Source organism: Stegostoma tigrinum, chromosome 44 (genome assembly GCF_030684315.1).
Source record: "Stegostoma tigrinum isolate sSteTig4 chromosome 44, sSteTig4.hap1, whole genome shotgun sequence".
In the NCBI taxonomy this organism is placed as follows: Eukaryota; Metazoa; Chordata; class Chondrichthyes; order Orectolobiformes; family Stegostomatidae; genus Stegostoma; species Stegostoma tigrinum.
This window is the reverse complement of record NC_081397.1, coordinates 10,790,974-10,816,699: the sequence shown is the minus strand read 5'-3', so window position 1 is coordinate 10,816,699 and position 25,726 is coordinate 10,790,974. Positions and strand designations below refer to the sequence as shown.

Genomic DNA, 25,726 nt, shown 5'->3' with positions numbered 1-25,726 from the left:
AAATACAAATGCACTTTCCCTGCCAAAGCCTGACAAGCAGAGAATGCAACACGGACTGCCAGATGCAGAATAAAACTCTGCAAATAAATAAAACAAAAAATCCTAGTACAAGGTAAAACTAAGTATCTGTGATACCATAGAACCCTAAAAAAGGAAACAGCCCACACTGACTCACAGGGCCAGCTTTTTTAAAAGAAAAATTAGCTTGTCTGTCCATTTCTACATGATATCTTTATCCTGATACACTATACCACAGATGGATAAATGAAAATGCCTCAGAAATACAGACCTGGTACATGTCAGCAGGAGGCCTTTCAGCCCATTGTGCTTGCTGTAGAACATCTGTACTCTTTGACTGACAGAAAGCTCATAAACATCAAATGGAAGTGGGATGAAAGCTCACTCTCTACACCCTCATAACTATTCTCTCAGATTGAAGCACAGTCACAGAATATCACTGGTGGCCAGAGAATAAAACCACTTTGATGCACAAGAGTAGAAACTGATTATTTTGGATTGAGAACTTCACTCACACAGTCACACAGCAAAAACTGGTATATTTGCAACAATTACTAACTCACAAATGGACCTAACAGAAACGGAAAGGCATACATTAATAGTTGCTCTTGTTCACGTTGCAGTAACTGACAAGAAGAGAATGATGATAACACACACATTCTCATTGTTCAAAACAGGAGAGGGGTTCGACAGTTAATGGGAGGGCCATGGGAAGTGTTCCCCAACAAAGACACCAAGGTGTTTGTGTGCGTAGTTCATTGAAAGTGGAGTCGCAAGTAGATAAGGTGGTGAAGCAAGTGTTTGCCTTCATTGGTCAGTGTATTGAGAATAGGAGTTGAGATGTCACGTTGTGGCTGTACAGGAAATTTGTTGAGTCCCACTTTTACTGCTTGAAGTTGTAGCCAACCTGCCGTGGGAAGGAAGTTGTTGAACTGCAGAGGGTGCAGAAAGTATTTACAGAGATGTTGCCTGGACTAGATGGTGTGAACTGTTTGGAGACGGTGAACAGGCTCGGGCTTTCTACCCTGCAGCATCAGAGACTGAGGGGTGACCTTATAGAGGTTTATAAAATCATGAGGGGCATGGATAGGGTGAATAGCCATGGTCTTTCTTTCTTGGGTGGAGGAGCCAAAACCTTGAGGGCATGGTGAGAGGGTCAATGTTAAAAGAGACCTGAGGGAGATTTCTTTAGTGCAGAGTGTGCGGCATGTTTGGAACAAGCTGACAGAGGTACGCCTTGTGGACGGTACAATGATAAGTTTTAAACACCATTGGACAGGTAGATGAACAGGTCGACATGAGAGGGATACGTGCAAAATGCTGGCAAATGGGACGAGATCAGATTGGGATGTTAATCTATTGCAGACCAGTTGGATGAAAGGGTCTGTTCCCATTCTGTTTCACTCATGGAAGCTGTGATGCTCGAGCTGATTCTGTACATAAATACAGATACTGCAAGGACAGGTCAGAGTCTGGGTATCCTGCAGTGAGTGTCTGGTCTCCTGCTTCCCCGAATCCTGTCCAACATCTAATGTGATCAAGTCAGGAATGTGATAGTTTAGCCCCACTTACCCGGATGAATGCAGTTCCACAAACACACCAGAAGCAAGGTACCATCCAGGAGAGAAACACTTGATTGGCTCCAAATCCACAAACGTCCATTCCCTCAAACACCAATGCTCAAGCAGCAATGTGTACCTTCAAGAAGATGCACAGCTGGAATTCACCAACGCTCCATAGGCAGTGCCTTCCAAGCCCACGACCACTTCCATCTAGATACCACTGTGACACAGGGTGCCATCCAATACTTATGTGTTGTTTCAGTGAGAATGTCCCATTTCTTTCATTTCTCTGTATGTTCTTTCAACATTGAATTAATATTTATGGGATAAAGGTCAAGGTGAATGAATACTATAGTTAACAGCTCACTTGGATCAGATATTGTCATTGTACAGTGGAGCAAATTGAATGGGCCAAATTTTAAATCTGCTGCTTTGATTCCTTGCAGGAGTGAAACTGCAGACCTTGGACAAAGACTCGGGGTAGAGTCAGAATTCGGGGCCATCGCAGTATTTCGTCAACCAGTCACCAGATCATGCGGGGAGAGGGCCACAGCCACCCCTCTTGAAGATGCAGTTACCGCATTAATCTTTAGCTCAGATTGGAAAGCGAGAGTGATGATTCTCTGATTCTTGCAGTGCAATACATTTTGTGTTACAGTAATCCAATGAAACGGGATCACTGTACCCTTCCCCTTATTCTATATGATCAATCCTTTGAAACTCCTAATTGAAGATGGACCCACCAATAGCCAGGCCAAGGTTTGACACAATCTCATAATGAGTTTTGAGAAGATTTGTAGCTCAGTTTGAGGTTCTGAATGTGAGTTTGCTCGCTAAGCTGGAAGGTTAGTTTTCAGACGTTTCGTCACCATTTTTTTATTTAAAAAAATATACTTTATTCATAAGATGTACAAAAAATAAAACATTTACACACCTACCCAGTCATGCAGACCGCTTCGGGTTACCCAGGGGGTACATACACCAACTAAAGGAAAAAAACAAACAAAGAAGAAAAAAAACAAAGCAAAGAAAATGCCCCGGCAGTCGTCCACCCGCACAGTCCCCATTGGCCCCTGACCAGTTGAGGAAGGCACCAGCTGGGCCCAGTTACCAGATAGGGCCCTTTTTCACATTCTGGACGAGGGGTTTCATACGGTGGTCTTTCCCCACCGCGCCTTGGTGGCGGCTGCCCCAAGCTTTAGAGCGTCCCTCAGCACGTAGTCCTGGACCTTGGAGAGCGCCAGTCTGCAACACTCGGTCGGGGTCAGTTCTTTCAGCTGGCAGACCAGCAAGTTGCGGGCAGACTAAACAGCATCTTTCACCGCATTGATGGTCCTCCAGGCGCAGTTGATGTTGGTCTCGGTGTGCGTCTTGGGAAACTGCCCGTAGAGCACGGAGTCTAGTGTCACGGAGCTGCTCGGGACGAACCTCGACAAATACCACTGTATCCCCCTCCAGACCTCCTGGGCATAGGCACACTCCAGAAGGAGGTGATCGACGGTCTCGTCCCCCCCCCACCCCGGCAGCCATCTCGAGGGCAGCATGCGGTGGTGCAGAGATTCTGGGCATGCATAAAGGATCTCACTGTCAGAGCCCCTCTCACTGCCAGCCAAGCAATGTCCTTGCGCTTGTTTGAAAGTTATGGTGATGAGGCATTCTGCCAAACGACTTTGGCAGTCTGCGTGGGGAACCACACGACGGGATCCACCCTCTCCTTTTCCCGAAGGGTCCCGAGGATACTACATGCTGACCACTGCCTGACGGCCTTGTGGTCAAAGGTGTTTCCTTTCAAAAATTTCTCCACTAAGGACAGGTGGTACGGAACGGTCCAACGACTCGGAGCGTTCTGCGGCAACAAGGCCAGGCCCATCCTTCGCAACACCAGGGGACAGGTAGAACCTCAGTAAGTAGTGACACTTGGCGTTTGCATACTGAGGATCTACGCACAGCTTGATGCAGCCGCACACAAAGGTAGCCATCAGGGCGAGGGTGGCGCTCGGTACGCCCTTTCCCCCATTTTCCAGGTTTTTGTACATAGTGTCCCTGCGGACCTGGTCCATCCTCGATCCCCAAATGAAGTGGAAGATGGCCTGGGTGACCGCAGCGGCGCAGGTCCAGGGAATAGGCCAGGCCTGCGCCACATACAACAGTCCTGAAAGCCCCTCGCACCTGACAACCAGGTTATTACCCGCGATGGAGAAGGGCCGGAGCGTCCACCTGCCCAGCTTCTGCTTCAATTTGGTGATACGCTCCTCCCAAGTCTTAGTGAACGCCCCAGCTCAACCAAACCAAACACCCAGCACCTTCAGGTAGTCTGTCCTGACGGTGAAGGGGATGAAGGAGCGGTCGTCCCAGTTCCCGAAGAACATGACCTCGCTCTTACCCCGATTGACTTTGGCACCCGAGGCCTGTTCAAACTGGCCGCAGATGTCCAACAGCCGACCTCACCAACCGACGATCAGTGCAGAAGATGGCGACATCGTCCATGTACAGGGAGGTCTTGACCTGAAAGCCTCAGCTGCCTGGGATAGTCACGCCCTTCAGGCTCACGTCCTTCCTGATGGATGCGGCGAAGGGCTCCACACAGCAGACGAACAAGGCAGGAGAGAGCGGGCAGCCCTGCCTGACTCTAGATCTGACGGGAAAACTGTCTGATTCCCACCCATTGATCAAGACTGCGCGAACAATGTTGGTGTAGAGCAGCCGGATCCAATTGCGGCTGCCCTCCCCGAACCTCAATTTGGAGAGGATGTCCCTCATGTAAGCATGAGAGACCCTGTCGAAGGCCTTCTCCTGGTCCAGGCTGACAAGGCAGGTGTCCACCCTCCTGTCCTGCATGTAGGCGATCATATCCCTGATCAGCGCGAGGGTCTCAGCGATCTTCCTGCCCGGCACAGCACAGGTTTGGTCAGGGTGAATCGCCGACTCCAGGACAGACCTGACCCGGTTGGCTATGATCGTGGCCAGGGTTTTGTAGTCCACGTTCAATAATGAAATGGGACGCCAATTCTTAATTTCTTCCCTCTCCCCCTTCCTCTTGTAAATGAGGGTGATGATGCCCTTCCTCATGGACTTGCACATTTCCCCTGCCCGAAGCGCACTATCGTACACCTCCAGCAGGTCCTGGCCGATCAGGTCCCACAGAGCGGAATACAGCACGACCAGTAAGCCGTTGCTCCCAGGAGTCTTATTCCACACCAAGGAATTGAGGACTCTAGTCAGCTCGTCCAGTGATATTGGCCCGTCCAGCCACTCCTTTGTGCTGTTGTCCAAGATCTTCGTGATAGACGACAGGAACAACGCAGCGGCTATGCTGTCCATGGGCTTCGCGTCCTACAGTCTGGCATAGAAGAATCTGCTGATCCTTAAAATGTCGGGACGAGATGACGTAACCGAGCCATCATCCTCCTTCAGCCGGCTAAGCACCGAGCTCTCTTTGTGCACCTTCTGAAAGAAGAAATGCGAGCACATCTCGTCCTGTTCCACGGAGCGGACCCTGGACCGGAAGATTATCCTGGAGGCCTCCGCGCCGAACAGCGAGACTTGCTGGCCCCTCACCTCACGGAGGTCCTCCGTGACATCGACCCCCATCGACTTCTGCATCCTTTTCTGGAGCCGCTACAGCTTTCCCTGCCTCTCTCTCGCCTTCCAGACACCCTTGAGGACAAAGAACCTCTTGATGTTCTCCTTCACTGTCTCCCACCAGTCGCCCGGAGACTCAGAGGGGTTTCACGGTTCTCTAACCAGCGTATTCCTCGACGTTCTCTGGGGTCAGAGTTGTGTTGAGCTTCCATGTCCCCTTGCCGGCCTGCTGGTCATCCTGTAAGTGACAGTCGGCCAGCAGGAGGCAGTGGTCAGAAGAACACCGACTCGACACCGGTGGACCTGAGCGAGAACGCCCGTGACACAAACAGGAAGTCTATCATTGAGCGGATACACCTGGTCGCGGCCAGATGGGTCTATCTCCGCTGCGCTCCGTCTGCAGCGGTGCTGAATATGCCGAGCCGCTTGGCGTCCTTCACCGTGCCCATCGTGAATCTGGATGTGACGTCCAGTTGACTCCCCCCCACACGCTGTGCCCACGCTGGATCTTCCATCTGCATCGATGATGCAGTTGATGTCTCCGCCTAGGATGACCGGCCTGGACGTAGCCAGCAGGGATGGAAGCCGTTGCAGGACGGCCAACCGCTCACTCCGTACCGCTGGGGCGTACACGTTGATCAGCCTCAGGGCAGCGTTCCTGTCGCTGACATAAACCACACGGAGGTGCCACCCCCACCACCTCCTGAACTTGAGAGATGGTGAAGTTGCGCCCCCGCAGCAGAATAGCCAGGCCCGAGGAGCGACAGTCGTTACCCCCCCGACTAGATTGAAGGCCCACAGGTCCAGGCGCCCGACCATTTCCAGTACCTGCTGAGGTGCAGTATCCCACACTCCTGCAGAAACAGGAGGTCTGCCTTGACTGTGGTCAGGTAGGCCAACGTGGACACACATCTTGTGGTGGAATTGACGCTGCACACATTAATGCTCGCAACCCATACCCCCATTGTGGGCAGTGACCGCATTACCCTCCCCAAGTCCAAGGTCCAGCAAGCCATCTGTCCCTTCATGCCCATTGCCCGGGCGAACTGCTGGGCGCTCTCTAGGCTCAGGAAACCATCTTTGCTGCCTTCTGGGTGGCGTCCCCCTATCGGGGGTACAGAGGGAGGAGAGTCCGGCTCTGGGTCAGGCTGCCGACACGCTGTTTCCTGCTTCCTGCCTGAAGGTTCCGCAGCGGCCTCCAGGGCCCCAGCAGAGCGTGGCTGTGTGTCGGACGGAGCCTCAGGACACCTCCCGTTACCAGGAATCGGGGTGCTACTTTCCTTCTCCCTTGATCTTTAGCGTCTGCTTTGGGCGGGCCTCCTCTGAATCCCCCTCGTCAGAAGAGTTCTTATAGTCCGCCTGTAGTTGCCTCTTTCTGCCTGATGTTTGCAGTGCCGGGGCCCTCGCCAACCCTTCCTTCTCACCTGGGTCCACTCCCCTGGGTCACCTGTCACCACCTCCATTGACTCCGGGTTGTTGCAGGGGAGCCGAGCCTGCAGGGGCGCTTTGCTGGCCTCTGGTCCATCCTGCAGGGCTGGGCCCTCCTGCTCGTTAGGGCGTCCTTGCAGGGCCCTGGTACCTTCCTCTCCTCCGTGGGGGCTTGCCCCACATCGGCCCTGCCAGAAACCCGGGTGTAGGTGGTCCCCCGCCGCAGGCATGCCCGATAGAGCCGGCCCGCTTCCCCACAAAGGTTTCAGCTTTTTTTCTTGTGGGCAATCCTTTGCAAGGTGTCCCTCCTCCCTGCAGTTCCTGCAGATGGTGGCTTTGCAGTCGGCCGCCACGTGACCTGACCTACCACAGGCATGGCAGACTCTGGGTTGCCCTGCGTAGGTCAGGTAGCCCTTGCTCCTGCCGATCGCGAAGATGAACAGTGGGTGTACGATGTTCCCGTCCACGCCTGTCCTCAGCATCACCTTGACCTGCCTCTTACTTGCCCAGATCCCAAAGGAGTCCATGATATTGGTGAGGTCCCCTTCCACCTTCACGTACCTTCCAAGGAAGGTCAGGACATCAACAGCTGGCACATGCGGGTTGTACGTGTGTACAGTCACCATACGGCTCCTCTGCGCCGGCATCACGAACAGCGGGACAGCAGTCAGTACAGAGAGGGGGCCCTCACCTCCATTCTCCTTGAAAACCTGCAGGAAGCGCTCGCAAAGCTTGGCACTCCTGAAGGTTACATCGTAAAAACCTCCTCCGGGGAAACCGTGCAGGCAGTAAATGTCCGCAGCAGCGAACCCACAACAGTCCAACAGGACCCTCTTCATGAAGAAGGTGCGGTCCACAGGTGCACCTTCATCCACCTTCTTCATAGAAACACGGATGATGTTCTGGACCCCCTGACCTGGGGCACGAGCACTCGCCGCAGCCATCGTTGCAGGTTGGCTGCTCCCCTGATCAAGCGTTAGACTGAAGCCAGCATTAAGATCCACCGGTTGCAAGGGTGCACAGCCAACGAGACGTCTTCCTCCCACCTCCAACACAGTGCTCTCCTCCTCTCCGTCCACAAAAGAGTGGGTCTTTATTTTGCCCCGGATGTAAGCTGGTTCACTGAGCGGGAAGGTTCGTTCCCAGATGTTTTGTCACCATTCTAGGTAACATCATCAGTGAGCCTCCGGTGAAGCACTGGTGTTATTTCCCGCTTTCTATTTATCTGTTTAGGTTTAGGCTGCGTTTGTTTGGATTGAGTTGCATTGGTTTGGAGCCTATCTACCATCCCCTGAGAAAAAGAACAGGATATGACATCACCAATGCAGGAGATGACATCAGTAACCCAAGGAAACCCAAACAGATAAATAGAAAGCGGGACATCACACCAGCGCTTCACTGGAGGCTCACTGATGATGTTACCTAGAATGGTGACAAAACATCTGGGAACGAACCTTCCCGCTCAGTGAACCAGCTTACATCCGGGGCAAAATAAAGACCCACTCTTTTGTGGACCGAGAAGAGGAGAGCGCGACTGTGTTGGAGGTGGAAGGAAGACGTCTCGTTGGCTGTGCACCCTTGCAACCGGTGGATCTTAATGCTGGCTTCAGCCTAACGCTGGTTCAGGGGAGCAGCCAACCTGCAACGATGGCTGCGGCGAGTGCTCGTGCCCCAGGTCTGGGGGTCCAGAACACCATCCGTGTTTCTGTGAAGAAGGTGGATGAAGGTGCACCTGTGGACCGCACCTTCTTCATGAAGAGGGTCCTGTTGGACTGTTGTGGGTTCGCTGCTGCGGACATTTGCTGCCTGCAGGGTTTCCCCGGAGGAGGTTTTTACGATGTAACCTTCAGGAGTGCCAAGCTTTGCGAGCGCTTCCTGCAGGTTTTCAAGGAGAATGGAGGTGAGGGCCCCCTCTCTGTACTGACTGCTGTCCCGCTGTTCGTGATGCCGGCGCAGAGGAGCCGTATGGTGACTGTACACATGTACAACCCGCATGTGCCAGCTGTTGATGTCCTGACCTTCCTTGGAAGGTACGTGAAGGTGGAAGGGGACCTCACCAACATCATGGACCCCTTTGGGATCTGGACCAGGAAGAGGCAGGTCAAGGTGACACTGTGGACAGGTGTGTGGACGGGAACATCGTACACCCACCGTCCAGCTTCGCGATCGGCAGGAGCAAGGGCTACCTGACCTACGCAGGGCAACCCAGAGTCTGCCATGCCTGTGGTAGGTCAGGTCATGTGGCTGCCGACTGCAAAGCCACCATCTGCAGGAACTGCAGGGAGGAGGGACACCTTGCAAAGGATTGCCCACAAGAAAAAAGCTGCAACCTTTGTGGGGAAGCGGGCCAGCACTATAGGGCATGCCTGCGGCGGGGTCCACCTACGCCCAGGTCGCCGGCAGGGGCATTGCAGGGCAAGCCCCCAACTCCCCACCCCCCCGGAGGAGAGGAAGGCACCAGGGCCCTGCAAGGCCCCCCCCACCCCCCTCCAAATGTGCAGGAGGGCCAGGCCGTGCAGGAGGGCCCAGCCCCGCAGGACGGACCCGAGGCCAGCAAAGCGCCCCTGTAGACACCGCCCCACCCCGACCCCGACCCCGACAACCCGGAGTCGATGGAGGAGGCGTCAGGTGACCCAGGGATGGGCGACGGTCCGGAAAGCAAGGAGGAGGGCGCGCCTGCAGGCCCAGTCACCGCAACCATCAGGCGGAAAGAGACAGCTGCAGGGGGGCTATAAGAGCTCGTCTGACGAGGGAGATTCGGAGGCGGCCCGCCCAAAGCAGAAGCTATAGATCTCAAGGGAGAAGGAAAGCAGCACCCCGCTTCCAGATGATGGGAGGCGTCCTGAGGCTCTCTCCGACACCCAGCCACGTGCCGCTGGCGCCCTGGAGGGCCCCCTGGAATTTTCAGGTGGGCAGAAGGAAACAGCATGTCCCCAGCCTGACCCAGAGCCAGACTCTCCTGCCTCCCAACCCCCGCCGGGTGGATGCCACCCAGAAGACAGCACACACGGATTCCTGAGCCTGGAGAGCGTCCAGCAGTTATCCCGGGCAATGGGCATGAAGGGACAGATGGATGGGCTGGACCTTGAACTTGGGGAGGGTACTGTGGTCACTGCCCACAATGGGGGTATGAGTTGCGAGCATTAATGTGCGCAGCGTCAAGTCCACCGCAAGATGTGTGTCCATGTTGGCCTACCTGACCACCGTCAAGGCGGACCTCCTGTTTCTACAGGACTGTGGGATACTGCACCTCAGCAGGCACAGGGAAATGGTCCAGCGCCTGGACCTGTGGGCCTTTGATCTGGTAGGGTGGTAACGACTGTCGCTCCTCGGGCCTGGCTATTCTGCTGCGGGGGCGCGACTTCGCCATCTCTCAAGTTCAGGAGGTGATGGGGGGTCGCCACCTAGTGGTTGATGTCACCGACAGGAACGCTCTCCGGAGGCTGATCAATGTGTACGCCCCAGCGGTACGGAGTGAGCAGTTGGCCGTCCTGCAGTGGCTTCCACCCCTGCTGGCGACGTCCAGGCCGGTCATCCTAGGCGGAGACTTCAACTGCATCATTGATGCAGATGGAAGATCCGGCGTGGGGATAGCGGGTGGGGGGAGTCAACTGGTCGTCATGTCCAGATTCCTGATGGGCACGATGAATGACGCCAATCTGCTCGACGTCTTCTGCACCCCTGCTGACGGAGCCCAGCGGAGATGCACCTGGTCACGGCCAGACGGGTCTATCCGCTCAAGGATAGACTTCCTGTTTGTGTCACGGGCGTTCTCGCTCAGCTCCACCGACATCGAGCCGGTGTTCTTCTCTGACCACTGCCTCCTGCTGGCCGACTGTCACTTACAGGATGACCAGCAGGCCGGCAAGGGAACGTGGAAGCTCAACACGACTCTGTTGACCCCAGAGAATGTCAAGGAGCTTAAGAGGGAGTACGCCAGTTGGAGAACCGTGAAACCCCTCTTTGAGACTCCGGGCAACTGGTGGGAGACAGTGAAGGAGAACATCAAGAGGTTCTTTGTCCTCAAGGGTGTTCGGAAGGCGAGAGAGAGGTGGGGAAAGCTGTCGCTACTCCAGAAAAGGGTGCAGAACTTGCTCCTTCTGCAGTCGATGGCAGTCGAAGTCACGGAGGACCTCCGAGGTGAGGGGCCAGCAAGTCTCGCTCTTCGCCGCGGAGGCCTCCAGGATAATCTTCCGGTCCAGGGTCTGTTCCGTGGAGCAGGACGAGACGTGCTCGCATTTCTTCTTTCAGAAGGTGCACCAGGAAAGCTCTGTGCTCAGCCGGCTGAAGGAGGATGATGGCTCGGTGACGTCGTTCTCGGCCCGACATTTTGAGGATCAGCAGATCCTTCTATGCCGGACTGCACGACGTGAAGCCGACAGACAGCACGGCCTCCAAGTCGTTCCTGTGATCTATCGCAGAGGCCTTAGACAACGGCACGACGGAGTGGCTGGACCAGCCGATATCCCTGGATGAGCTGACTAGAGTCCTCAATTCCTTGTTGTGGAATAAGACTCCTGGGAGCAATGGCTTACCGATCGAGCTGTATTCCGCTCTGTGGGACCTGGTCGGCCAGGACCTGCTGGAGGTGTACGATAGTGCGCTTCGGGCAGGGGAAATGTGCCAGTCCATGATGAAGAGCATCATCACCCTCATTTACAAGAGGAAGGGGGAGAGGGAAGAAATTAAGAATTGGCGTCCCATTTCATTATTGAACGTGGACTACAAAATCCTGGCCAAGGTCGTAGCCAACCGGGTTAGGTCTGTCCTGGAGTCGGCGATTCACCCTGACCAAACCTGTGCTGTGCCGGGCAGGAAGATCGCTGAAAGCGTCGCGCTGATCAGGGATATGATCGCCTACGTGCAGGACAGGAGGGTGGACACCTGCCTTGTCAGCCTGGACCAGGAGAAGGCCTTCGACAGGGTCTCTCATGCTTACATGAGGGACATGCTCTCCAAATTGAGGTTCGGGGAGGGCATCCGCAATTGGATCCGGCTGCTCTACACCAACATCTTTAGCCTAGTCTTGATCAATGGGTGGGAATCAGACAGTTTTCCCGTCAGATCTGGAGTCAGGCAGGGCTGCCCGCTCTCTCCTGCCTTTTTTGTGCGCAGTATTGGGCCCTTGGCCACATCAGGGAGGACGTGAGCCTGAAGGGCGTGACTATCCCAGGCAGCGGAGGCCTTCAGGTCAAAACCTCCCTGTACATGGACGATGTCGCCGTCTTCTGCACCGATCTTCGGTCGGTGAGTACGCTGTTGGACATCAGCGGCCAGTTTGAACTGGCCTCGGGTGCCAAAGTCAATAGGGGTAAGAGCGTGGCCATGTTCTTCCGGAACTGGGACGACCGCTCCTACGTCCCCTTCACCGTCAGGACAGACTACTTGAAGGTGCTGGGTGTTTGGTTCGGTGGAGGTGAGGTGTGCACTAAGACTTGGGAGGAGCATATCACCAAACTGAAGCAGAAGCTGGACAGGTGGACGCTCCGGTCCCCCTCCATCACGGGTAAGAACCTGTTTGTCAGGTGAGAGGGGCTTTGGGTACTGTTCTATGTGGCGCAGGCCTGGCCTATTCTCTGGACCTGCGCCGCTGCAGTCACCCGGGCCGTCTTCCACTTCATTTGGGGGTCGAGGCTGGATGGACCAGGTCCGCAGGGACACCATGTACAAAGACCTGGAAAACAGGGGAAAGGGTGTACCGAACGCCACCCTCGCCCTGATGGCTACCTTTGTGTGTGGCTGCATCAAGCTGTGCGTAGATCCTCAGTACGCAAACACCAAGTGTCACTGCATACCAAGGTTCTACCTGTCCCCTGTGTTGCGATGGATGGGCCTGGCTTCGTTGCCGCAGAACGCTCTGCGTAGTTGGACCGTCCCGTACCACCTGTCCTTCGTGGAGAAATTTTTGAAACACCTTTGACCACAAGGCCGCCAGGCAGTGGTCAGCACGTAATATCCTCGAGACCCTTCGGGAAAAGGAGAATGTGGATCCCGTCGTGTCGTTGCCCACGCTGACTGCCAAAGTCGTTCAGCAGAATGCGTCATCACCAGAATTTTAAAAACAAGCACAAGGACATTGCTTGGCTGGCGGTGAGAGGGGCTCTGCCGTGCAGGACCTTGTCAAAGGCCTTACTAAAGTCCATACAGAGTACATCCACTGCCCTCCACTTGGTTCCCTCTTTGAAAAGCTCAAAAATTTGTCAGATGTGCCTTCCCGCACACAAATCCGTGATGACTATCCATAATCATACCTTGACTGTGTTCATTGATCCTGTCAATCGGAATCCTCTCCAATAACTTGCTTACTGCTGATGTTAGGCTCACTGGCTGGAAGTTCCCTGGCTTGTCTTAGCTCCATCTCTTAAACAATGGAAAACATTAGCCACCCTCCAGTATCCAGAACTTCAGCAGTGGCTAAAAATGAGGCTAAAATCTCAGCAAGGGAAGGGCATCTGCAATTTCTTTCTGAGCTTCCCACAAAATCTGAGGATGGACTTTATCAGGCCTTGGGAATTCATCCATCTTAAATATGATCTAAGGCTGCAAACACTCACTCTCTGGTCATATATGTGCGGTACAAAATATCTCCACTTCCTTCCCTTATTTCCTCAGTATCCATGATTCTCTCCTCAGCAAACACTGAGGAGAAATATTCGTTAAAAATCCTCCCCTTCTGCTGTGGCTTCACACATGGACTACCAACCTGATCTTTAAGGGGACCTCCTTTCCCCAGCCAAGCTTTTAGTCTTAATATAGCCATGGAGCCTCTATAACCTTTTCTGCCAGATCCATTTCATGCCATCTTTTGCTCTTCTGATTTCCCTCTGATGTGTGCTTCTCCACTCTTTATAGTTATCTACAGATTCACTTGAGCCTGATAGTTTAAACCCAATGTATGCCTTCTTCCCTTTCCTGACCAGATCCTCAATGTCCCTTGATATTTCAGGTCATCTGCCTCTATCATTTCTGTTGTCTGAAAGTGTGACATTATTAGTCTGTTCCTTTCAATCTGTGCTCTGTGAATGTGTGGGTGTAGTTCTCAATCCATGCCTGACAGTTTCTCCAAGAAAATGCATGAGTGTTGTTACTCGTACCTAAATGTCCATTCGGTGGTATCAATGTAAGAGTGCAGGCAGTACTCTGGACCTGCCAATTTCTGCTCTGTCAATACGTGAGTTTAGTTTCCGTTCGGCAGATGTGAGAATGTAGTTATCACACTGTACCTGGGAGACTTTTGTTCTGTGACTATTTGAGTTCAGGTGTCACGCAGTACCTGCCAGTTTTTCTAGTTTGTGAAAACGAGAGTGTGGTTTTAAATCTGTGACTGTCAGTTTCTCCTAAGTCAGTTTGTTTGTACAATTATCAGCACATTCCTGAAAGATTCTGCTGCATGAACGTGTAATTGTAGTTATCATTCTGTCCATATCTGTCTTTGCCTCGTGAATGTGTGAGTGTATGTGCTATTTTTTCCCCATCAGTCTCCTGTCACGTGAAAATGGGTGTTTAGTTATCAACTTGTTTATTTTCATATGTGCTCTGCGAATGTTTGGCAGCAGTTATCACTCTGTATCTGTCAGGTTCTGCTTGATGAATAAATTTTAAGTCTATCCATGAGTTTCTGTTATAAGAATGTGAGAGTTTAGTTGTCACTCTATTTCTGCCAGGGTCTGCGATGTGAATGTCTGAATGCTTTTATCAGTTCTTTCCCTGTCAGTTTCTGTGACTGTGGATGCGAGAGTGTGGTTGTCAATTTGTACCTGCCATTTTCTGGTATGTGATTATGAGAGTTTGGATATTAAACAGTGCTGGTCAGCTTCTGATGTGTCAACATTTGAGTGCAGTTATCAATCTGTTCCTGACAGTTTCTGCTATGCAATAGGTGGGATTGAAGCTATCTGTTTGTCATTGTCAGTATTTACAGTGTGAATGTATGAGTGTAGTTATCTATCTGTACATGTTAGATGCAGCTGACAAGATAATGTGAATGCAGTTTCCAATCTATGCCAGTCAGTTTCTGCTATGTTAAAATATGAGTTTAGTTATCAATCTATGCCTGTGAGTTCCTGTTCTGTGAATGTATGACTGTAATTATCAGACTCTTGCTCAAAGATTCCTCAATGTGAAGATGTGAGTTTAGTTATCGATCTGTCCACTGGACCTGAAATGTTAACTCTATTTTCTCCCTCACAGATGCTGCCAGACCTGCTGAGCTTTTCCAGCAGCTTGGTTTTTGTTCCCGATTTACAGCATCCGCAAATAAAAAGGTGTGGGGCTGGATGAACACAGCAGGCCAAGCAGCATCTTAGGAGCATGAAAGCTGACATCTCGAGCCTAGACCCTTCATCAGAAAAAGGGGGAGAGGGAGAAGGATTCTGAAAGAGATAGGGAGACAGAGGGGGAGGTGGACTGAAGATGGACAGAGGAGAAGATAGGTGGAGAGGAGAGTTTGAGTGGGGAGGTAGGGAGGGGATAGGTCAGTCTGAGGAGGACGGACATGTCAAGGGGGCGGGATGAGGTTAGGAGGTAGGAAATGGAGGTTCGGCATGAGGTAGGAGGAGGGAATAGGTGAGAGGAAGAACAGGTTCGGCAGGCGGGGATGAGCTGGGCTGGTTTCGGATATAGTGGGGGGAGGGGAGATTTTGCAGCTGGTGAAATCCACATCGATACCATTAGGCTGCAGGGTTCCCAAGCGGAGTATGAGTTGCTGTTCCTGCAACCTACGCATTGTTATGGCACTGCAGGATGCCCAGGATGGACGTGTTGTCTAAGGATTGGGATGGGGAGTTGAAATGGTTTGCGACTGGGAGGTCCAGTTGTTATTGGCAAACCGAGTGTAGGTGTTCTGCAAAGCGGCCACCAAGCCTCCGCTTGGTTTCCCCAATGTGGAGGTAGCCACAACGGGTACAGCGGATGCAGTATACCACATTGACGGATGGGCAGGTGAACATCTGCTTGATGCGGAAGGTCATCTTGGGGCCTGGGATGCGGGTGAGGGAGGATGTGTGGGGGCAAGTGCAGCACTTCCTGCTGTTGCAGGGGAAAGCGCCAGGTCTGGTGGGGTTGGAGGAGAGTGTGGAGCAGACAAGGGAGTCGCGGAGAGTGGTCTCTCCGGATGGCAGACAAGGGTGGGGAAGGAAAAATGTCTTTGGTGGTGGGGTCGAATCGTAGATGGTGCAAGTGTCAGTGGATGATGTATTGTATCCAGACGTTGGTGGGGTGGTAAGTGAGGACGAAGGGGGATTCTCTTTTGGCAGTTATTGCGGGGGCAGGGTGAGGCTATGAGGTCATTCTCGACCACTGCGGGGGGAGCATCCGTAGTTCTTTCCATTTTTATTTTGTCCATTTAAGCTGTGTGAAACGGAGAGTGAGGGTATCTAAATGGGCCTTTCAGTTTCTGCTTTGTGAATGTCTGAGAGCAGATTTACTTTGCAGCTGTCAGTTTCTGCTCTGTGAATGTGACAGTGTATGTTGTCAACCTCGTCCTCACAATTTGTGCTGCGTGAATGAATGCAGTTATCTGTCTGTCTCTGCCACTTTCTGTTGTGTCAATGTGAGAGTGCAGGAATCAATCTGTACCACTCAGTTAATGCAATTGGAATGAGAGAGTGTAGGGATCACCCTATACATGTCAGTGTTATCATCAACCTGTTCCTGTCAGTTTCTGCTCTCTGGGTACCTGAGTATAGATGTCATTCTCTTTCAGTCAGTTTCTACTAAGTGAATATGTGACTGAAATTATCAGTCTATCCACGACACTCTTTTGCTGTGTGAATGTTTAGACAACAGACGATAGGTGCAGGAGTAGGCCATTCGGCCCTTCAAGCTAATACCACCATTCATTATGATCATGGCTGATCATCCACAATCAGTATGCTGTTCCTGCCTTATCCCCATAATCCTTAATTCCACTATCTTTAAGAGCTCTATCTGTCCCTTTCATGAAACTATCCAGAGACTTGGCCTCCACTGCCTTCTGGGGCAGAGCATTCCATACATCCACCACTTTCTGGGTGAAGACATTTCTCCTCAACTCTGTTCTAAATGGCCTACCTCTTATTTTTAAACTGTGTCCTCTGGTTCTGGACTCCCCCATCAACAGAAACATGTTTCCTGCCTCCAGAGTGTCCAAACCCTTAATAATTTTATACATCTCACTCAGATTCCCTCTCATCCTCCTAAACTCGTGTACACAAGCCCAGTCACTCCAATCTTTCAACATATGATAGTCCTGCCATTCTGGGAATTAACCTTGTGAACCTACGCTGCACTCCCTCAATAGCCAGAATGTCCTTCCTCAAAATTGGAGACCAAAACGGCACACAATACTCCAGGTGCGGTCTCACCAGGGCCCTGTACAGCTGCAGAAGGACCTCTTTGCTTCTATACTCAATTCCTCTTGTTATGAAGGCCAGCATGCTATTAGCTTTCTTCACTGCCTGCTGCACCTGCATGCTTGCTTTCATTGACTGATGTACAAGAACACCCAGATCTCGTTGAACTTCCCCTTTACCTAACTTGACTCCATTTAGATCGTAATCTGCCTTTCTGTTCTTGCCACCAAAGTGGATAACCACACATTTATCCACATAAAACTGCATCTGCCATGCATCCGTCCACTCACCTAGCCTGTCCAAGTCACCTGTATTCTCATAACATCTTCCTCACATTTCATCCTGCCACCCAGCTTTGTGTCATCAGCAAATTTGCTAATATTACTTTTAATGCCTTCATCTGTATCATTAATGTATATTGTAAACCGCTGCGGTCCCAGCACCGAACCTTGTGGAACGCCGCTGGTCACTGCCTGTCATTCCGAAAGGGACACGTTTATCACTACTCTTTGCTTCCTGTCAGCCAGCCAATTTTCAATCCAAGCCAGTATTTTGCCCCCAATACCATGTGCCCGAATTCTGCTCATTAATCTCCTATGTGGGACTTTATCAAAGGCCTTCTGAAAGTCCAGGTACACTACATCCACTGGCTCTACCTTGTCCATCTTCATAGTTACATCCTCAAAAAAGTCCAGAAGATTAGTCAAGCACGATTTCCCCCTTTGTAAATCCATGCTGACTCTGCCCTATCCTGTTACTGCTATCCATATAGTTCGTAATTTCTTCCTTAATGATTGACGTCAGCATCTTTCCCACCACTGACTTCAGGCTAACGGTCTATAATTCCCTATTTTCTCTTTCCCTCCTTTCTTGAAAAGTGGGACAACATTAGCCACCCTCCAATCCACAGGAACTGATCCTGAATCTATAGAATATTAGAAAATAATTACCAATGCGTCCACGATTTGTGGAGCCACCACCTTAAGTACCCTGGGACGCAGACCATCAGGTCTCAGGGACATATCAGCCTTCAGACCTAACAATATATCCAACACCATTTCCTGCCTAATATAAATTCCCTTCAGTTCATCCATTACCTTAGGTCCTTCAGCCACTATAACATCTGGGAGATTCGATCTGTCTTCACTAGGGAAGACACAAGGAAAGTACCTACTCAACTTCTGCCGTTTCCTTGTTCCCCATAATAAATACACCCGTTTCTGACTTCAAGGGCCCAATTTTAGTCTGAACCATTTTTTTTCTTTTCACATTCCTAAAAAAACATTTACTATCCTCTGTATTAAGATAATAAAATGTGAGGCTGGATAAACACAGCAGGCCAAGCAGCATCTCAGGAGCACAAAAGCTGACGTTTCGGGCCTAGACCTTTCATCCGAGAGGGGGATGGGGTGAGGGTTCTGGAATAAATAGGGAGAGAGGGGGAGGCGGACCGAAGATGGAGAGAAAAGAAGATAGGTGGAGAGAGTATAGGTGGGGAGGTAGGGAGGGGATAGGTCAGTCCAGGGAAGATGGACAGGTCAAGGAGGTGGGATGAGGTTAGTAGATAGATGGGGGTGCGGCTTGGGGTGGGAGGAAGGGATGGGTGAGAGGAAGAACAGGTTAGGGAGGCAGAGACTGGTTGGACTGGTTTTGGGATGCAGTGGGTGGAGGGGAAGAGCTGGGCTGGTTGTGTGGTGCAGTGGGGGGAGGGGACGAACTGGGCTGGTTTAGGGATGCGGTGGGGGAAGGGGAGATTTTGAAACTAGTGAAGTCCACATTGATACCATTAGGCTGCAGGGTTCCCAGGCGGAATATGAGTTGCTGTTCCTGCAACCTTTGGGTGGCATCATTGTGGCTCTGCAGGAGGCCCATGATGGACATGTCATCGAAAGAATGGGAGGGGGAGTGGAAATGGTTTGCGACTGGGAGGTGCAGTTGTTTGTTGCGAACTGAGCGGAGGTGTTCTGCAAAGCGGTCCCCAAGCCTCCGCTTGGTTTCCCCAATGTAGAGGGAGCCACACCGGGTACAGTGGATGCAGTATACCACATTGGCAGATGTCCTTTACTATCCTCTTATATTTTTGGCCAGTGTGCCTTCGTACCTCATTTTTTTCTCCATGTATTGCCTTTTTTGTTACCCTCTGTTGGTGTTTAAAACTGTCCCAGTCCTCCGGCTTCCCGCTCATCTTTGCTATGTTATACTACTTCTTTTTTATCATTATACAGTCCTTAACTTCCCTTGCCAGCCACGGCCGGCCCTGCCTCCCCATAGGATCTTTCTTCCTCTTTGGAATGAATGGATCCTGCACCTTCTGCATTATATCCAGAAATACCTGCCATTGTTGTTCCACTGCCATCCCTGCGAGGGTATTGAACCATTGAACTTTGGCCAGCTCCTCCCTCATAGCTCCATAGTTCCCTTTGTTCAACGCCAATACTGACACTTCCGATTCTCCCTTCTCCCTCTCAAATTGCAGATTAAAACTTATCATGTTATGGTCACTACTTCCTCATGGCTCCTCTACTTTGAAGTCCCTCATCAAATCTGGTTCATTGCACAACACCAGACCCAGAATTGCCTTCTCCCTGGTAGGTTCCAGTACCAGCTGTTCCAAGAATCCATCTTGGAGGCACTCCACATCAAGCTGTATCTGTCAGTTTCAGTTACAAGAGTCTTAACAGTGCAGTTATTACAGTTTTTAATACATACTGATCAGGTACTCAACTACAACTGCAATCACGCCAATCCCCACTAATGGAGCTGCATCAAAACACTGTTCAAGTGAGCCATAACACACTGCAGCATCCAGAGCTGCGTAAAGCCGAGGAAGCACATTGGCACCAACGACATAGGTAGGAAGAGAGATGGGGATTTAAGGCAGAAATTCAGGGAGCTAGGATGGAAGCTGAGAGCTAGGACGAACAGAGTTGTCGTCTCTGGTTTGTTGCCCGTGCCATGTGCTAGTGAGGCGAGGAATAGGGAGAGAGAGGAGTTGAACACGTGGCTACAGGGATGGTGCAGGAGGGTGGGTTTTGGATTCTTGGATAATTGGGGCTCTTTCTGGGGTAGGTGGGACCTCTACAAGGAAGATGGTCTTCACCTGAACCAGAGGGGTACCAATCTCCTGGGGGCAAAATTTGCTCAGCCTATTCGGGTGGGTTTAAGCTAATTCAGCAGGGGGATGGGAACCAAAATTGTAGGTTGAGGATAGAAAAGGTTGAGAGTAGGGAGGTCAGAAATAAAGTTTCAGGGATGCAAGATGGCGCCGGCAAGCAAGAAGTTGCTTTGAAGTGTGTCTACTTCAACGCCAGGAGCGTCCGGAATAAGGTGGGTGAACTTGCAGCATAGGTTAGTACCTGGGACTTCAATGTTGTGGCCATTTCAGAGACATGGATAGAGCAGGGACAGGAATGGTTGTTGCAGGTTCCGGGATTTAGATGTTTCAGTAAGAACAGAGAAGATGGTAAAATGAGGGAGGTGTGGCATTGTTGGTCAAGGATTACAGTTGCAGAAAGCATGTTTGGGGACTCATCAACTGAGGTAGTATGGGCTGAGGTTAGAAACAGGAAAGGAGAGGTCACCCTGTTGGGAGTTTCCTATAGGCCTCCGAATAGTTCCAGAGATGTAGAGGAAAGGATAGCAAAGATGATTCTCGATAGGAGTGAGAGAGACTGGGTCGTTGTCATGGGGGACTTCAACTTTCCAAATATTGACTGGGAACACTATAGTTCAATTACTATAGATGGGTCAGTTTTTGTCCAGTGTGTGCAGGAGGGCTTCCTGACACAGTATGTAGATAGGCCAACAAGGGGCGAAGCCACATTAGATTTGGTACTGGGCAAGAGCCCGACCAGGTGTTGGATTTGGAAGTAGGTGAGCACTTCAGTGATAGCGATCACAATTCTGTTATGTTTACTTTAGTGATGGAAAAGGATATGTGTATACCACTCGGCAAGAGTTATAGCTGGGGGAAAGGCAATTACGATGAGATAAGGCAAGATTTAGGGAGCATAGGATGGGGAAGGAAACTGCAGGGGATGGGCACATTAGAAATGTGGAGTTTATTCAAGGAAAACCTCCTGTGTGTCCTACATAAGTATGTACCTGTCAGTCAGGGAGGAAGCTGTACGGCGCGGGAGCCGTGGTTTATGAAGGAGGTGGAATCTCTGGTAAAGAGGAAGAAGAAGACTTATGTTAGGATAAGATGTGAAGGCTCAGTTAGAGTGCTTGAGGGCTACGGGGTAGCCAGGAAAGACCTAAAGAGAGAGCTCAGAAGAGCCAGGAGGAGACATGAGAAGTTGTTGGCGGATAGGATCAGGGTAAGCCCTAAGGCTTTCTATAGGTATTTAAGGAATAAAAGAATGACAAAAGTAAGATGAGGGCCAATCAAGGATAGTAGCGGTAGATTGTGTGGGGAGTCAGAGGAGATAGGGGAAGCACTCAATGCATATTTTTCAACAGTATTCACTCCTGAAAACAGCAATGTTGTCGAGGAGAATACTGAGATACAGGCTATTAGACTGGGTGGGATTGAGGTTCACAAGGAAGAGGTATTAGAAATCCTACAGAGGGTGACGATAGATAAGTCCTCTGGGCCGGATGGCATTTATCTGAGGATCCTCTGGGAAGCCAGGGAGGAGATTGCCGAGCCTTTAACGTTGATCTTTAACTCGTCATTGTCTGCAGGAATAGTGCCAGATGACTGGAGGATAGCAAATGTGGTTCCCCTGTTCAAGAAGGGGAGTAGAGACAACCCTGATAATTATAGATCAGTGAGCCTTACCTCAGGTATTGGCAACGTGTTAGAAAGATTATAAGGGATAGGATTTATAATCATCTAGAAAAGAATAAATTGATTAGGGATAGTCAGCACGGTTTTGTGAAGGGAAAGGCGTGCCTCACAAATCTTATTGAGTTCTTTGAGAAGGTGACCAAACAGGTAGATGAGAGTAAACCTGTTGATGTGTTGGATTTCAGCAAGACATTCAATAAGGTTCCCCACAGTAGGCTATTGTACAAAATGCGGAGGAATGGAATTGTGGGAGATATAGCAGTTTGGATCGGAAATTGGCCTGCTGAAAGAAGACAGAGGGTGGTAGTTGATGGGAAATGTTCATCCTGGACAGCAGTTACTAGAGGTGTACCGCAAGGGTCGGTGTTGGGTCCACTGCTGTTTGTCATTTTTATAAATGACCTGGATGAGGGCGTAGAAGGATGTGTTAGTAAATTTGCGGACGACACCAAGGTCGGCGGAGTTGAAGATAGTGACGAAGGATGCTGTAGGTTGCAGAGAGACATAGATAAGCTGCAGAGCTGGGCTGAGAGGTGGCAAATGGAGTTTAATGCAGACAAGTGTGAGGTGATGCACTTTGGTAGGAGTAACCAGAAGGCAAAGTACTGGGGTAAGATTCTTGGTAGTGGCGATGAGCAGAACGATCTCGGTGTCCACGTACACAGATCCTTGAAAGTTGCCACCCAGGTTGACAGGGCTGTTAAGAAGGCATACAGTGTTTTAGCTTTTATTAATAGAGGGATCGAGTTCTGGAACGAAGAGGTTATGCTGCAGCTGCACAAAACTCTGGTGCAGCCGCACTTGGAGTACTGAGTACAGTTCTGGTCACCGCATTATAAGAAGGATGTGGAAGCTTTGGAAAGGGTGCAGAGCAGATTTACTGGGATGTTGCCTGGTATGGAGGGAAGGTCTTACGAGGAAAGGCTGAGAGACCTGAGGCTGTTTTCATTGGAGAGAAGAAGGTTGAGAGGTGACTTAATTGAAACACATAAAATAATCAGAGGGTTAGATAGAGTGGATAGGGAGAGCCTTTTTCCTAGGATGGTGACAGCGAGCATGAGGGGGCATAGTTTTAAATTGAGGGGTGAAAGATACAGGACAGATGTCAGAGGTAGTTTCTTTACTCAGAGAGTTGTAAGGGAATGGAACGCTTTGCCTGCAACGGTAGTAGATTCGCCAACTTTAGGTACATTTAAGTCATCATTGGATAACATATGGACGTGCATGGAATATTGTAGGTTAGATGGGCTTCAGATCGGTATGACAGGTTGGCACAACATCGAGGGCTGATGGGCCTGTACTGTGCAGTAATGTTCTATGTAAGAACACTGATACAGTGTCTACAGAAATGACGGGGTTACCTGAAAAGCGTAGTCCTTCAACACCTGCACAACAGACGACAAATGGATAACACAACACATCCAGAGACACTGGTCTCCCCACCATACATGAAAAACATATCAGAAATGACCACCATATTACCCCGATCCAACAACCATAACTGACAGAACCAACGTTATTTGCGAGATATCGTGGACAGATGCCAAAAACATTACAAAGGCCAAACTGGTAGGAAGCTAGACATCACAATTCATAAACACCATCTAGTTACCAAGAGACATGGCCAACTATCACTCATCTCAATACACATGGACGAAGTGGGACACCGATTTGACTGGGACAACATAGTCATCTGAGGACAAGTCAACCAAAGACATGCATGAGAATTCCTGGAGGCCTGATATTCAAACTGGAATGCCATTAGCAAATGCATAGAGCAGGATCCCATATACCAACCACTGAGAAACAAATCCGGCAGTGATGTCAGCCACCCCAGCAAACTGCGGCACATAAACAGCCAGCAGGACACAACAGCAATGCATCACCAGAGGTGCACTGAAGGTATTATGTCGTATGGTGACAAAATGTCTGTAAACAAGCAACAACAAGCTTGTCAAGCAATTCAACAACAGCATGGTTATTAATCTGACCCCAACGGTTCCTGCAATGCAAGTGTAACAGCAGTTATCAATGGGTAGCCGCCAGTTTCTGCAATTTCAATGTCACTGTTATCAATCTCTGAGTTTCTGCTTGGTGACCATGTGTGCAGCTATCAATAACAGCCTGTCGGCTTCTACTCTGTGAATATGAGAGTAGTTACCAAACCGTACCTGTCAGCTAATGCTTTGTAAAACTGGGAAGGCTGACTCCAGTATCTGCAGCTCTTGCTATCTCTAAGGTTATCGTCAATCAGTTCCTATCAATTTCTTACGTATGGATATGTGCATGTCGAGCACCTGTACCTGTCAGTACCTCATAATTTGCCAGTAAAGTTATCAATGTGTACCTGTGGGAATATACGTTGTGAATATTTGAGTATAGTCATCAAACTGTAACAGTCAGTATTTTTTTAATCTGTGGATATGTGATTGCAGTTACAAATCTGTACCTGTCACTTTGTGGTCTATGAAATTGGGAGTTGTCATCAATATGGAGCTGCCAGTTTCTGCTATGTGGATATGTGAAAGTAGTTACCGTTAAGTTGCTGTCAGTTTGCTATGTGAATGTGAGTGTTGTTTACGAACGTGTGCATACCAGTTGCTATGATGTGAATGTGTGAATATCTTTATTAATCTTTAGCTGTCCGTTTCTGCAATGTCAATGTGAGTCTCGTCATCATTTTTTTTTCATAAGCATTTGCAATACAAATGAGTGAGGTTAGGTATCAATCCATACCGGTCATTTTCTACTTGTAAAACTGGCTTAATTGTCAGCAGCCTGGAATATTATCGGTGGAGGTGTGACTCATTATGTGATAGTTGCTATGAGAGTAATTTTACGTGGATTTCATTCAGATACTGAGTGTATAATTTCAGTCTATCCATCTTCAAAATGGTGTAAAAGTCAATGGGTGATGAATTCTGAAATTTGTTGGAACTGTGCATTTGGAATGGAGAGATAAGAAAAATAAAGTTTCGTTTCCTCGACGTCGTTTTACTGTTTGTTTGAACATATCTGTTGGAAATTAAGCTCACTGTGTGTCTGACTCAATCTGCTCTGTGACTGTGGAAAGGATGTTCTGACAGTGGGAACATACCTGCTGTTTGTCAGAAGGATCTGGTCACACTTGCCATTGTACTGAAGAAATCTTACTTTGTCTTGGTCCTTCAAGTGTTTTTCTGCAGGAAAACAGAAGAGATAGTTCGTGTAAACCAGCATCAGTTGGGTTTGACAATGTTTAACTGATCAACACAACATTTAGTTAATAATCATTTGGATATTTTAATATCACTAGGAATTCTGACATAACTATGGGTCTTGGTCCAATCTAGCCCTGAGCTGCTCCTTGTCTGATCATTTCTAAAAACTTCAACACCATTTGAATGAGGTCCTCAAAGTAAATGATACCTGTACAGCTCCATGACTGGAACTCCCCAGTGGAAGCTTGTCAGTGGATATGAGTTTAGTTATTGATCTATTCATGTTAGTTCCTACTTAGTGAATGTGTGACTGTAGTTATCAATGTGTCCCTCTAAGTCTTTGGTAATTACTCATGAATTACACAGCAGAGAATGGCAGGGACAAAATGATAAGGAACTATTGATCAATTTAAATTATACAGCACAGAAGGTGGCCATTGAGCTCATCATCTCCATGCTGACCCAAACACCCCAAAATGGCCATCATAATCCGATCTTCTTGCATACATCCCATAGCCCTGCAGCTTACAGAGTTAATGTGGAGGTCCAGGTATGTTCTTACAAGAGTTGAGAATCTCTGCTATCAGCAACTCAGGTAGCATATTTGAGATAAGCACCCTCTCATAAAAATGGTTTTTCTCCCATCATTTCTCATCCTCTTGCCACTTCACTTAATCAACTCCCGATGGTTTTAAACTCTATGCCAAGGGAAACAGATTCCCCCTGTCGACTCTATCTCTGCCCATCCCAATTGCCTCAAACATGGCACTCCCAGCTTTCACTGTTCAAAATAATACAGCTTCAACCTCTACA

General features: G+C 49.8%; 2 protein-coding genes across 3 annotated transcripts in view; one reads left to right on the top strand and one right to left on the bottom strand.

The window, feature by feature from the left end:
* The window catches only part of LOC132206969 (histone H2AX-like), a 270,361-nt gene that overhangs the window by 190,456 nt on the left and 54,179 nt on the right, over positions 1-25,726 (top strand). The window lies entirely within an intron of this gene.
* The window catches only part of LOC132207023 (late histone H2B.L4-like), a 67,384-nt gene that overhangs the window by 37,723 nt on the left and 3,935 nt on the right, over positions 1-25,726 (bottom strand). The window contains exon 2 of one of the 2 annotated variants that reach the window (XR_009443274.1): positions 24,811-24,892. The gene's annotated coding sequence lies outside the window, so the exon portion shown is untranslated. Of the gene's footprint in view, positions 1-24,736; positions 24,893-25,726 lie in introns of those variants that run through there. The other variant, XR_009443275.1, reaches the window with a different exon arrangement.